This window comes from Oncorhynchus gorbuscha, linkage group LG12, assembly GCF_021184085.1.
Source record: "Oncorhynchus gorbuscha isolate QuinsamMale2020 ecotype Even-year linkage group LG12, OgorEven_v1.0, whole genome shotgun sequence".
NCBI lineage: Eukaryota > Metazoa > Chordata > Actinopteri > Salmoniformes > Salmonidae > Oncorhynchus > Oncorhynchus gorbuscha.
In genome coordinates, this window is record NC_060184.1 from 52,384,374 (window position 1) to 52,397,939 (window position 13,566).

At 41.3% G+C, this 13,566-nt stretch overlaps 1 long non-coding RNA gene across 1 annotated transcript; it reads left to right on the top strand.

Annotated features, from left to right (window-relative positions):
- Positions 1-2,605: 2,605 nt before the first annotated feature.
- On the top strand, positions 2,606-3,593 carry LOC123990442. Its single transcript, XR_006830638.1, has 3 exons — positions 2,606-2,883; positions 3,041-3,241; positions 3,382-3,593. It is a non-coding gene; the product is annotated as an uncharacterized LOC123990442 (long non-coding RNA).
- Positions 3,594-13,566: the final 9,973 nt, after the last annotated feature.

Genomic DNA, 13,566 nt, shown 5'->3' on the forward strand with positions numbered 1-13,566 from the left:
TATTTTACATTTACATTTACATTTAAGTCATTTAGCAGACGCTCTTATCCAGAGCGACTTACAAATTGGTGCATTCACCTTATGACATTTTGTGGGCATTTAAGTGAAAAATAGTTTTTTGAAATTATAATAAAGTATATTTTCTTGAGATATGAAAAAGTATACTTTCAGGAAGCAAAGTCCTTAATCATTATGGTTGTTAACTTTCTCTGCACTCTTCGGAACATATATTCAGAAAGTACTTAAAAACGTGTTATTGGCACTAAAACTAAAGTGCCTTGCAAAAATATTCATAATCTGTGAATTTATTCTAATTTTGTTGTTACATAGTGGGATTAAAATTGGTTTAATTGTAACTTTTTGTCAACAATCTAAACAAAATAATCATGTCAAAGTGAAAGATTTATATTAATTATTTTGAAAAAAATTATAAAAATCAAATAACTAAAATATAAATATTCAGCTCCCTGAGTCAATGCAAGCTATAAACACAGTTGGCAGCGATTACAGCAGTGAGTCTACTTGGGTTAGTCTCTAAGACCTTTACACACCTGGATTGTGGAATATTAGCCATTTATTCTTGTCATAATTCGTGTAAACTCAGTCATGTTGTTAGTGCTCATGGCTACACAGCAATTGTTCAAATCTTGCCATAGATTTTCAAGCAGATATAAGTCAAAACTGTAACTCGGACACTCAGGAACATACACTGTCTTTTTGATAAGCAATTCGAATGTAGATTTGGCCTTGTGTTGTAGATTATTGTTCTGCTAAAAGGTGAATTCCTCTCCCAGTGTCTGTTGCAAAGCAAACTGAAGCAGGATTTCCTCTATGATTTTGCCTGTGCTTAGCCAAATTCCTTTTATTTTTATCTGGAAACACTCCCCAGTATTTGCCGATGTCAAGCATACCTATGCCATGATGCAGTTACCACCATGCTTGAAAATAAATCAGCAGTTACTCAGTAATGTGTTGTGTTGGATTTGCCCCAAACACAAGGTGTTTTGCATTATTACTTTAGTGCCTCGTTGGGTACAAGATGTATGTTTTGGAATATTTTTATTCTCTATATTCTCTTATCATTATTTTCACTCTGTCATTTAAATCATTATTGTAGAGTCACCACAATGTAGTTGATCCATCGTCAGTTTTCTCCCATCAATGCCATTGAACTATGTAACTGTTTTCCAATCACCAATGGCATCATGGTAACATCCCTGAGCAGTTTCATTCCTGTCCTGCAGCTCAGTGTAGAAGGACGACAGCATCGTTGATATGACTGGGAGGTTTAATACATAATCCACAGAATAATTATTAACTTGACCATGCTTAAAGAGATATATATTGTCTGATTTGATATTGTTACCAATCTACCAATCACTGCCCTTTAATGAGGCTTTTGAAAGAGTCCCTGGTCATTTTAGTTGAATCTGTGCTTTAAATTCAATACTTGAGGCACCTTACAGATGTTGTATGTATGGGGGACAGAGGAAGGTCGAGTCATAAAAAATAATGTCAAGCCCTATTATTTCACACAGAGTCCATGTAACATATGCTGTGATTTTTTTAAGCCAAATTTTACTTCGTAGGCTTGCCTAAACAGAGGCTGCAGTGACTATAGTTAAGTTATCGAATATTTATTAAGCGTATTAATCTATTAATTAGTTTTATTTTTTCCCACTTTGAGTATTTTGAGTTCATTGTTAACAACAAATGACAATAAAATCAATTTGAATCCTAATTTTTTAAATAATATATTTTTTTTAAATACAAAGGGGATGAATGCTTTTGCAAGGCACTGTATACTTATAGTGTACTTGATCACTCACAAGCAGTTTCCTAAAATAAATATATAAATATATGCTTAAAAACAACTATAATTGTATTTTCGATGAACATACTAAATTATAATTAAAGCGTTTGAAGTAAGGCTTTAATGAGTTTAATGTGTTTAAGTTTAATGATAGTGAACATATAGTATACTTAAAAACTGAAAAACAATTCATTTAAATTACATTTTAATAAATGTGTTGAAGTGTAATGATATTATATTTAAGTGTACTTAAGATATTTGAAGTTTATTATTTGCATTTTTGTATATTTACATATACTTTATAATACTTGTAATATTTTAAATGTGTTTTATTTTTGCTTAGGTCACCTATTGTTTTTTTCTGATAGTTGAAGATCTGGTGCAACTTCAACATATGTTACACAAGGTTTGTATAACGACACAAGGCGAGACCCAGATGCAGACACAGGAGGCAGATGGTTTGAGCTCTGGTATTTATTATAATCCAAGGGATAGACAAAAGGCAGGTTGGGGACAGGTAAGTGTTCATAGCCAGGGCAGAGTTCAAATGGTACAGGGCAGCAGGCAGGTTCGAGGTCAGGGGCAGGGAGTGTTCAGGCAGGTGGGCTCAGAGTCAGGACAGGCAACGGTCAAGACCAGGAGGATGAGTAAAATAGAGACTGGGACAAGCAGGAGCTGAGAGAAAATCATTGGTTGACTTGACAAACAAGGCAAACTGGCACAGACAGACAGAAAAATGCAGGGGATAAGTAGGGGAGATGGGCAACACCTGGAGGGGGGTGGAGACAAGCACAAGGACAGGTGAACCAGATCAGGGTGTGACAGTTTGTCTGTTTTAAAAATTGTTTACCATGATGAAATAATCAGGTGGTGGAAATTTCACCCTCAAAAGAACTGTTACGTTGATGACTTTTTGCAAATCCTAAGTATTTTTTTCTCCACGTTTCCATGTCACAATAAGTTGACAAAGTTAAGTTGAAAAACATTGGTTCAAACATTTTGTGCCCAGTGGGTATGTTGCTATTTTCTATCTCTCCAAAGCTCAGATGTTTCCAATTTCACACTGTACTGTAAGTATTTTTGCATTGGTGACTTTCTTGGTAGTTTGAAGTTTTCTTGATCCCTCTTGTGAGAGAGTTACTGCATATTTTGGGTTGAGTTTGGTTTTGCTGTTTTGTTCTCAGATCTGTAAGCCATGTTCCTTCCCTTCCTATCTTCTTTTCACAGACAAGGTCTCTGTGGAAGACAGATCGTCTCCTCTCTGTGACTTTCCAAACAGTCCTCTGCTTTTCCAATTTTACCCCTAAAAGCCAACAACAACACAATTTACACACGACTGGCATGTATTTTGGCCTGGTCTTGCTTCGTCTCTCCAGTGCAGGACACTCCCCATTTCCACTGCCTTTCCTTGTGTTTCTACAGTTTACAGTATGTAGTCCCTGACTCTCCTGCAGCTCTCTATTCCCCTCACCGCATGTCAAAATGTTAATGGTATTTATTTAATTCACACTGAATCAGTTTTAGCCTAAAACTCTAAATCCAATATGTACATTTTTGTTTTTATCAAGCTTCAATGTGACTGAGACAAGTCATTTGCCAGTGGGTTGTGTACACACTGCACATGGGCGTGAGCAGAGCCGTATAAGCTTGGAGCTACTACAAAGTCTGAAAGTCAACACATTGTCTTCAGAAAGTATTCACACCCCTTGACTTTTTTCACATTTTGCAATTTAAATTGACATTTTGTGTCACTGAACTACACACAATACCTCAAACTCAAGGTGGAATTATATATTTTTTAATTTGTACAAATTAATAAAAAAATTCAAAGCTGAAATGTCTTGTCAAGTATTCAACCACTTTATGGCAAGCCTAAGTAAGTTCAGGAGTAAACATTTGCATAACAATTGTGGACAGTAATAGTGTTTTAACATGAGTTTTTAATGACTACCTCATCTCCATACCCCAAACACACTGAGTGTACCAATCATAACGATTATCTGCTCTTTCCATGACAGACTGACCAGGTGAAGGCTATGTTCCCTGACTGGTATCACTTGTTAAATCCACTTCAATCAGTGCGGCCTTGAGACAATTGACACATGGACTGTATATGTGTCCCATTAAGAGTGTGAATGGGCATGACAAAAAATGTAAGTGCCTTTGAACAAGGTATGGTAGTATGTGCAAGGCGCACCAGTTTGAGTGTGTCAAGAACAAATGCTGCTGGGTTTTTCACTCAACAGTTTCCCTTGTGTATCAAGAATGGTACATAACCGAAAGGATATCAAGCCAACTTGACACAACTGTGGGAAGCATTGGAGTCAACATGGGCCAGCAACCCTATGGAATGCTTGTAGAGTCGATACCCCGACGAATGATGCTGTTCTGAGGGCAAAGGGGGGTGCAAGTCAATATTAGGAAGGGGTTCCTAGTGTATTGTGAACTCAGTGTAGAATTATCTTTAAGGTCCCTCATTTGACAAGTGAATTTCAAAAACAGATTCAACCACAAAGAGGTTTTCCAATGCCTCACAAAGGCACTTATTGGTAGATAAAAAAGTGAACATTGAACATCCCTTTGATCATTTTGAAGTTATTCATTACACTTTGAATGGTGTATCAATACCGCCAGTCACTCCAAAGATACAGGCATCCTCTCTAACTCAGTTGCCAGAGAGGAAGGAAACTGTTCAGCAATTTCACTGTGGCTAACGGTGACTTTAAAACAGTTACAGAGCTTAATGTCTGTGATAAACTGAGGATGGATTAACAACTTTGTAGTTACTCCACAATACTAACCTAAATAAAAAATGTGCCTGTACAGAATAAAAAATATTCCAAAACATGCATCCTGTTTGCAACAAGGCACTAAAGTGTAACGCCGTTCGTTTGTTGGAGAGTCGGACCGAAATGCAGCGTGGTGGTTACTCATGTTCTTTAATGAAGAATCGCGAATATATGAAATAAATATACAAATACAAAAACAACAAACGGAACGTGAAAACCTAATACAGCCTGTCTGGTGAACAACTACACAGAGACAGGAACAATCACCCACAAAATACACAGTGAAACCCAGGCTACCTAAATATGGTTCCCAATTAGAGACAACGAGAATCACCTGACTCTGATTGAGAACTGCCTCACGCAGCCAAGCCTATGCTAGACACACCCCTAATCAGCCACAATCCCAATGCCTACAAAAAAAACAATACGACAACACAATAAACCCATGTCACACCCTGGCCTGAACAAATAATTAAAGAAAACACAAAATACTAAGACCAAGGCATGACAGAACCCCCCCCCCCCCCTAAGGTGCGGACTCCCGGACGCACCTCAAAACCATAGGGAGGGTCTGTCCATGGTGGCGGTTCCGGCTCGGGACGTGGACCCCACTCCATAAATGTCATAGTTCCTCCCCCTCGCGTCCTGGGATAATCCACCCTCGCCACCGACCATGGCCTAATAGTCCTCACCCAGAACCCCACTGGACTGAGGGGCAGCTCGTGACTGAGGGGCAGCTCGGGACTGGGGGGCAGCTCGGGACTGAGGGGAAGCCCGGGACTGAGAGGAAGCCCAGTACTGAGAGGAAGCCCAGTACTGAGATGAAGCTCAGGCAGGTAGTTGGCTCCGGCAGATCCTGGCTGGCTGGCGGATCTGGAAGAATCTGGTTGACTGGCAGATCTGGAAGAGTCTGGTTGACTGGCAGATCTGGAAGAATCTGGCTGACTGGCAGATCTGGAAGAATCTGGTTGACTGGCAGATCTGGAAGAATCTGGTTGACTGGCAGACCTGGAAGATCATGGCTGACTGGCAGATCTAGCTGCTCTGGCTGCTCCATGTAGACTGGAAGCTCTGGCTGCTCCATGCAGACTGGCAGCTCTGGCTGCTCCATGCAGATTGGCAGCTCTGGCTGCTCCATGCAGATTGGCAGCTCTGGCTACTCCATGCAGACTGGCAGCTCTGGCTGCTTCATGCAGACTGGCAGCTCCATGCAGACTGACAGCTCAGGCTGCTCCATGCAGACTGACATCTCAGGCTGCTCCATGCAGGCTGACGGCCCTGGCTGCTCCATGCAGACTGACGGCTCTGGCTGCTCCATGCAGACTGGCAGCTCTGGCTGCTCCATGCAGTCTGGCAGCTCAGGCTGCTCCGAACAGACAGGAGGCTCAGGCAGCGCTGTAGAGGAGGAAGGCTCTGGAAGCGCTGAACAGGCGGGAGACTCCGACAGCGCAGGAAAGGAGGAAAACGAAGGCTGCGCTGAACAGGCGGGAGGCTCCGACAGCGCTAGAGAGAAGGATGGCTCGGGCTGTGCTGAACAGGCGAGGCACACTGAAGGCCTGGTACGTGGTGCTGGAACTGGTGGTACTGGATCGACGACACGCCCAGGAAGCCTGGTGCGGGGAGCTGCCACCGGCGGACTGGTGTTTGGAGGTGGCTCTGGATAGACCGGACCGTGCAGGCGCACTGGAGCTCTTGAGCACCGAGCCTGCCCAACCTTACCTGGCTCGATGCCCACTCTAGCCCGGCCAATACGAAGAGCTGGTATGAACCGCACCGGGCTATGCACCCGCACTGGAAACACTGTGCGCTCCATAGCATAACACGGTGCCTGCCCGGTCTCTCTAGCCCCCCGGTAAACACAGGGAGTTTGCGCAGGTCTCCTACCTGGCATAGTCATACTCCCTGTAAGCCACCCCCAATACATTTTTGGGGCTGACTCTCAGGCTTCCATCCGCGTCGCCGTGCTGCTTCCTCATACCAGCGCCTCTCCGCTTTTCTCCGCCTCCAGTTCTTCCTTGGGACGGCGATATTCTCCAGGCTGAGCCCAGGGTCCTTTTCCGTCCAATATCTCCTCCCATGTCCAGAAGTCCTTTGATCGCTGCTCCTCACGATTAACAGGGGGAGTTGGCTCAGGTCTGAACCCTGATTCTGCCACACTCTCCCTGAGCCACCCCCCAATACATTTTTGGGGGTGACTTTCGGGTTTCTTTCTGCGCCGCCGTGTTCCCTCGTATCGTCGGCTCCTATCTCCGGCTGCCTCTGCTCTCCTAAGTGCCTCCACCTGTTCCCATGGGAGGTGATCTCTTCCGGCCAGTATCTCCTCCCAAGTGTAACAACCTTTGCCATCCAACACGTCTTCCCATGTCCATTCCTCCTTTCGCTGCTCCTGCTGTCGCTGCCTGTTACCACGCCGCTCGGTCCAGGTGTGGTGGGTGATTCTGTAACGTGTTCGTTTGTTGAAGGAGAGTCGGACCAAAATGCAGCGTGGTGGTTACTCATGTTCTTTAATGAAGGATCGTGAATACATGAAATAAATATACAAATACAAAAACAACAAACGGAACGTGAAAACCTAATACAGCCTGTCTGGTGAACAACTACACAGAGACAGGAACAATCACCCACGAAATACACAGTGAAACCTAGGCTACCTAAATATGGTTCCCAATCAGAGAAAACGAGAATCACCTGACTCTGATTGAGAACCGCCTCAGGCAGCCAAGCCTATGCTAGACACACCCCTAATCAGCCACAATCCCAATGCCTACAAAAAAAACAATACCACAACACAATAAACCCATGTCACACCCTGGCCTGAACAAATAATTAAAGAAAACACAAAATACTAAGACCAAGGCGTGACATAAAGTAAAACTGCAAAAAATGTGGCAAAGAAAATAACTTTGTCCTGAAAACAAATCATTATGTTTGGGGTAAATCTAACACAACACACAACTGAGTACCACTCTTCATATTTTCAAGCATGGTGATGGCTGCATCATAATATGTGCATGCTTGTCATCTGCAAGGACTAGGGATTTTCTTTTAGGGTGAAAATAAACTAAATAGAGCTAAGCATAGGCAAAATCCTAGAGAAAAACCGGATTCAGTCTGCTTTCCAACAGACACTGGGATACAAATTCACATTTCAGCACAAAAATAAAACCATAGACACTGGAGATACTTAGCAAGACGACACAACTTGTTCCTGTGGCCTGGTAAGAATTTTGACTTAAATTGGCTTAAAAATCTATGGCAAGACTTGAAAATGGATGTCCAGCAATGACCAACAACCAATTTGATAGAGCTTTAAAAAAAATGAAAGAATAATTTGAAAATATTGTACAATCCAGGTGTGCATTGCTCTCAGAGTTTCATCCAGAAAGACACACAGCTGTAATCACTGACAATGTGGTGATCCTAACATGTATTTACTCAGGCGTGTGAATACTTGTGTAAATAACATATTTCTGTATTTCTTTTGTGATACATTTACAAACATTTCTAAAAACATGTTTTCACTTTGTCATCATAGGGTATTGTGTGTAAATGGTTCAAAACAATTCACAACAAAATGTGAAATAAGTCCAGGGGTGTAAACACTTTCTGAAGGAACTGTAACCTGTTCAAAGAATTGAGGTGTCAGAAAGGTTTGCTCCAGTGGGTTGAATTGCAAATAGAGCAAAGATTCTTACATGCATAAGTCTTGTAAAAATGTTTACAGCTTCTGAGAGACACTGTACAAGGTACAGAAATGGCATCGGCACAGTAAAATCGACACTGCTTTCTAGACGTGAGTGCATCAAAGGGTAGGGAAGCATAAGGCTTACAGTATGTGAGTGCATTGAAGTAAGAAGCACAAGCTGTATTGTGCCCTGGGTTGTCTGGGGTGGGATGTGTGATATCTCTGCTGTTCAGGCTGCCTCGGCCTCAACGGTGAAGTACACGTCGTGGGTCACTGGGCAGCAAGATGTTGATCATACATGACTGGCCGAGTAGCATGATGGGAGAACAAATTGAATGCCATTTCTCACCACCAAACTACTCAGCAGTCTGGAGTTTAGCAGCACGAGTCTGGCCTCCTTTTTACTTGGAGTCATTGGTGCTGTTCCAAAGGACACCTTATTCCATATATACAGTAGATTCAGAAAGTATTCCCAGCCCTTGACTTTTTTCACATTTTGTTGTGTTACTGCCTGAATTTTAAAATAATTAAATTGACTTGTGTCACTGGTCTACACAAAATACGCCATAAAGTCTAGGTGAAATATTATTTTTTGAAATTTGAACAACTTAATAAAAAATGAAAAGCTGAACTGTTTTGAGACAATACGTATACAATCCCTTTGTTTTGGCAAGTTGTTTTGGCAACTTGCTTAACAAGTTACATAATAAATTGCATGGACTCACTGTGCGCAATAATGGTGTTTAACATGATTTTTGAATGACTACATCATCTCTGTACCCCACACATACAATTATCTGTAGGGTCCCTATCACAACTCAGGATAAGATCCAGATGCAGACACAGGAGGAAGACAGTTCGAATCTCAGATATGTCTTTTTTAGACAGGGTGCAAGCAAATAGCAGGTCAAGGGCAGGCAGAGGTCTGTAATCCAAGGCACAGTCAATCAGGGACAGAATGGCAGGCAGGGTCAGGGCAGGCAGAATGGTCAGAAGCAGAAAGACTAGAAAACAAAACCTGAGAAACAGGAAAACAACAGGAAACACGCTGTAACATCCTGACAAGACAAGATGAACTGGCACAGACAGACAACTCATGTATAAATACACAGGAGATAATTGAGACAAATGGGAGACACCAGGTGGGGGTGGTGATAAGCACAAGACAGGTGAAACAGATCAGGGTGTGACTGATTATTTCAAACACTGATTCAACTACCTGAGTGGGCGCCCGAATGGAGCAGCGTTCTAACACTAAGTCCAAACCGGACACTGAACCAATTATATTAATTTGGGGACAGGTAGAAAAGCATTAAACATTTATGGCAATCAGTTGCTAGCTAATTTGTCCTATTTAGCTAGCTAGCTTGCTTTTGCTAGCTAACCTGTCCTGGGATATAAACATTGAGTTGATATTTTACCTGAAATGCACAAGGTCCTCTAGTCTAACAATTAATCCACACATAAATGGTCAACGGAATATTTTCTCATCATCTCTCCTCCTTCCAGGCTTCTTTTTCTTCTTTGGACTTTATATGGCGATTGGCACCTAACTTTCATAATAAGGTGCATTACCACAACCGACCTCAGTTCATGTTTCACTCACCCACATAGGTATATGTTCCTACAAACCAATGAGAAGATGGCACGTGGGTATATGCTTCTAAAAACTAATGCGGATATGGGAGAGGCAGGACTTGCAGCGCATCCTGCTTCACAAATAAAATCAACTTCTATTTTAGCGCCTGGCAACACAGATGCTCGTTGGCGTGTGCAATCAGTGTGGGTACAATGATTGAATAACATGTATGTGTACATTTATTTTGTAAGGCTCGCACATGCGATGCGACTGGTGTGGTCAGCATGTTAGGCACTGCATCTCAGTGCTTGATATGTCACTACAAACACCCTGGTTTGAATCCAGGCTGTATCACAACCGGCTGTGATTGGGAGTTGCATAGGGCGGCGCACAATTGGCCCAGCGTCGTCCGGGTTTGCACATCATTGTAAATAAGAATTTGTTCTTAACTGACTTTCCTGTTTAAATTAAGGTTAGATACATATATATATATTTTTTTTCTACAAAGACCAGGGATGTTTGTCAATTCTTCACAAAGAAGGGCACGTATTGGTAGATGGGTACCAGACATTGAATATCCCTTTGAGCATGGTGAAGTTATTAATTACGTTTTTGTATGGTGTATGAATACACCCAGTTACTACAAAGATGCAGGCGTCCTTCCTAACTCAGTTGTTGGAGATTAAGGAAACCGCTCAGGGATTTCACCATGCCAAAGGTGACTTCGAAACATTTACAGAGTATTGCCTGTGATAGAAGAAAACTGAGGATGGATCATCAACATTGTAGTGACTCCACAAACTAACATAATTGACAGAGTGAAAACAAGGAAGCCTGTACAGAATTTTAAAAAATCTAAACATGCATCATGTTTGCAATAAAGCACCAAAGTAAAACTGCAACATATGTGGCTAATCAAATTCCAGTGTTATGTTTGGGGAAAATCCAACACAACACATCACTGAGTACCCCTCAGCACAGGCAAAATCCTAGAGGAAAACCTGGTTCAGTCTGCTTTGTAACAGATATAGTGAAACTAATTCATCTTTCAGCTTGAGTTGCTTACCAAGTTGACATTGGATGTTCCTGAGTGGCCTATTTTCAGTTTTCACTTAAATCAGTTTGAAAATCTATGGCAAGAGATATAACGGCTGTCTAGCCAGGATCAACAACCAACTTCAAAAGGCTTGACGAATTGTAAAAATAATAATGTGCAAATATTGCACAATTAAGGTGTGCAAAGCTCTTAAAGACTTACCCAGAAAGACTCGCAGCTGTAATCACTGCCAAAGGTGATTCTAAAATGTAATGACTCAGGGGGTTGAATACTTATGTCATTGTATTGTTTCATTTTTCATACATTTTTACAAATTACATTTTTACACTTTGACATTACAATTAATATCACCTTGCAGCACAACAAAATGTGAAAAAAGTCAACAGGTGTGAATACTTTCTGAAGGCACTGTAGTGCACTACTTTTGAACAGAACTCTGTGCCCTCGTCAAAAGTAGTGCACTATAAATAGAATATGGGGCCAAGTGGGACCCTTGTGTACCACTACCACCTTACACACTGGGCAGAGAAGCAGGAGAGTCATGTCAATTAATGACTACAACGAAAAATGGGTTTTGATAAATGGTCAAGGAAATGTTCCCTTCCAGGACTGTGGTGGCCATCATTATCTTCACAGTAGTGTTCTGGGTCAGGAGAGTCCATGTGTGTGTGTCCTAAATGGCACCCTATTCCTTTTATAGTGCACTACTTTTGACAAGGGCCTATGGGCCATTGGAGGACAAGGTACGCAATGCTCAATTTCCTGTTACTGTGGGGGTGGTGGACATGATAGAACATTCACAATAGGCTTTGTAATTGAAGTTATCTAATAACGCACAAGTGAACGTAGTTATGGTCTGCTTTATCCACCACTACTTAGCATGTACCTCTGCACTGTACAACATGGTGGGAAATGTGCTACACAGAGAGAGCGCATGAATAAGCAATGATGGATTGCACACGTGTTGGAGTTGAATTGTGTTTATACAATCAGAAACCTCTCAACTCTCTCTCTTTCACTCTTATGCTCGCTCTCTCTCTCCTCAATGTCTTTTTTATTTCACATCCTTTACCTCTGTTAGTGATCCATAAATTGTCTAGCCCAATGGTTACTAAGCTTATGGACATTTCTTCACTTTAGCTCACCTTTGGTCAGCATTCATTGTACACTCTTAGAAAAAAAGGTACTAGATAGAAACATAAAAGAGTTATTAGGCATGTCCCCATAGGAAAACCCTTGGAAGAAACCTTTTTGGTTCTGGGTCATGGAAAGACCAGATATTCCTAATGTTTTGTACACTCAGTGTATACTCCCATACATTTTTTAACTGGTACCGGGCTACCTTCAGACGAGTCTTTTGAGGCTTGTGGGTGCACTTCAGCAAAACAACGACATGTACATATCTGTTGCAGTCTCACCTTTACATAGAGGGTTCACACCAGTGTGAACTTGTCCAAATGGTTTGCTACAGAAAATGAGAAAACCAAGTCTTATTTTCTGACAAATACTGCTCTAGCTCTACCACCTTTCATCAGCAACATCAGCAGATGTCTTGGATTGAGATGCATTCAATGCAAAAACAAGAGATCGAACCCTTTTTAAACATTTTGCCTAAAATGACATACCCATATCTAACTGCCTTTAAGGACCTTTTTTTCATTTTGTTCTCTTTACCTCTATTTAACTAGACAAGTCAGTTAAGAACAAATTCTTATTTTCATTGATGCCCTAGGAACAGTTGGTTAACTGCCTTGTTTAGGGGCTCGGGGATTCAATCTTGCATCAATCTTGCACCATTCCTGTTACTTCCAACACTAACCACTAGGCCACCTGAAGTAAGGATATTCATATTCTTGATACGATTTGATAGGAAACACTTTGAAGTTTGTGGAAATCTGAAAGTAATGTAGGAGAATATAACACATTAGTTCTGGTAATAGATAATACTTAGAAAAAAACATGCCTTGTTTTTTTTCCTCCATAATCGTTGAAATGCAAGAGAAAAGCCACAATGTGTTTAGGCGCAATTTAGATTTTGGACACTAGATTGCAGCGGTGTATGTGCCAAGTTAGACTAATCCATTGAAAGATGCATTACTGTTCAACATGTTGTATCAAGTCTGCCCAAATGTGCCTAATTGCTACATTTTCAAGTACATAACTGTGCACTCCTCAAACAATAGGATGATATTATTCCACTGTAATAGCTACTGTAAATTGGACAGTGCAGTTGGATTACCAATAATTTAAGCTTTCTTCCCATATCAGATATGTCTTTGTCCTGGGAAATGTTCTTGTTACTTATAACGGCATGCTACTCACATTAGCACACGTTAGCTCAACTGGGGGGGGGGGGGGACTGGGATGGGGGATCCTGATTCAGAGAAGTTTTGAAGATATTAGTCTAATTTGGCACATTTTTACCAGAATCATTATCGTCATATTTCTCAGCATGCTCTACAGCAACGCAATAAGAACATAATATTTTTTAACCCTTTCAGTCTCTTTTTTTGCATGGACATTGATTGATTAATTAATCTTATGCTACACAAAGTTATATAACGTACATTTATGCAAACAAATCCAATCAGTCAGTTAGATTGTTTTGCACCCATTTCTGAAATGGTTGTTCCAGTTTTAGTG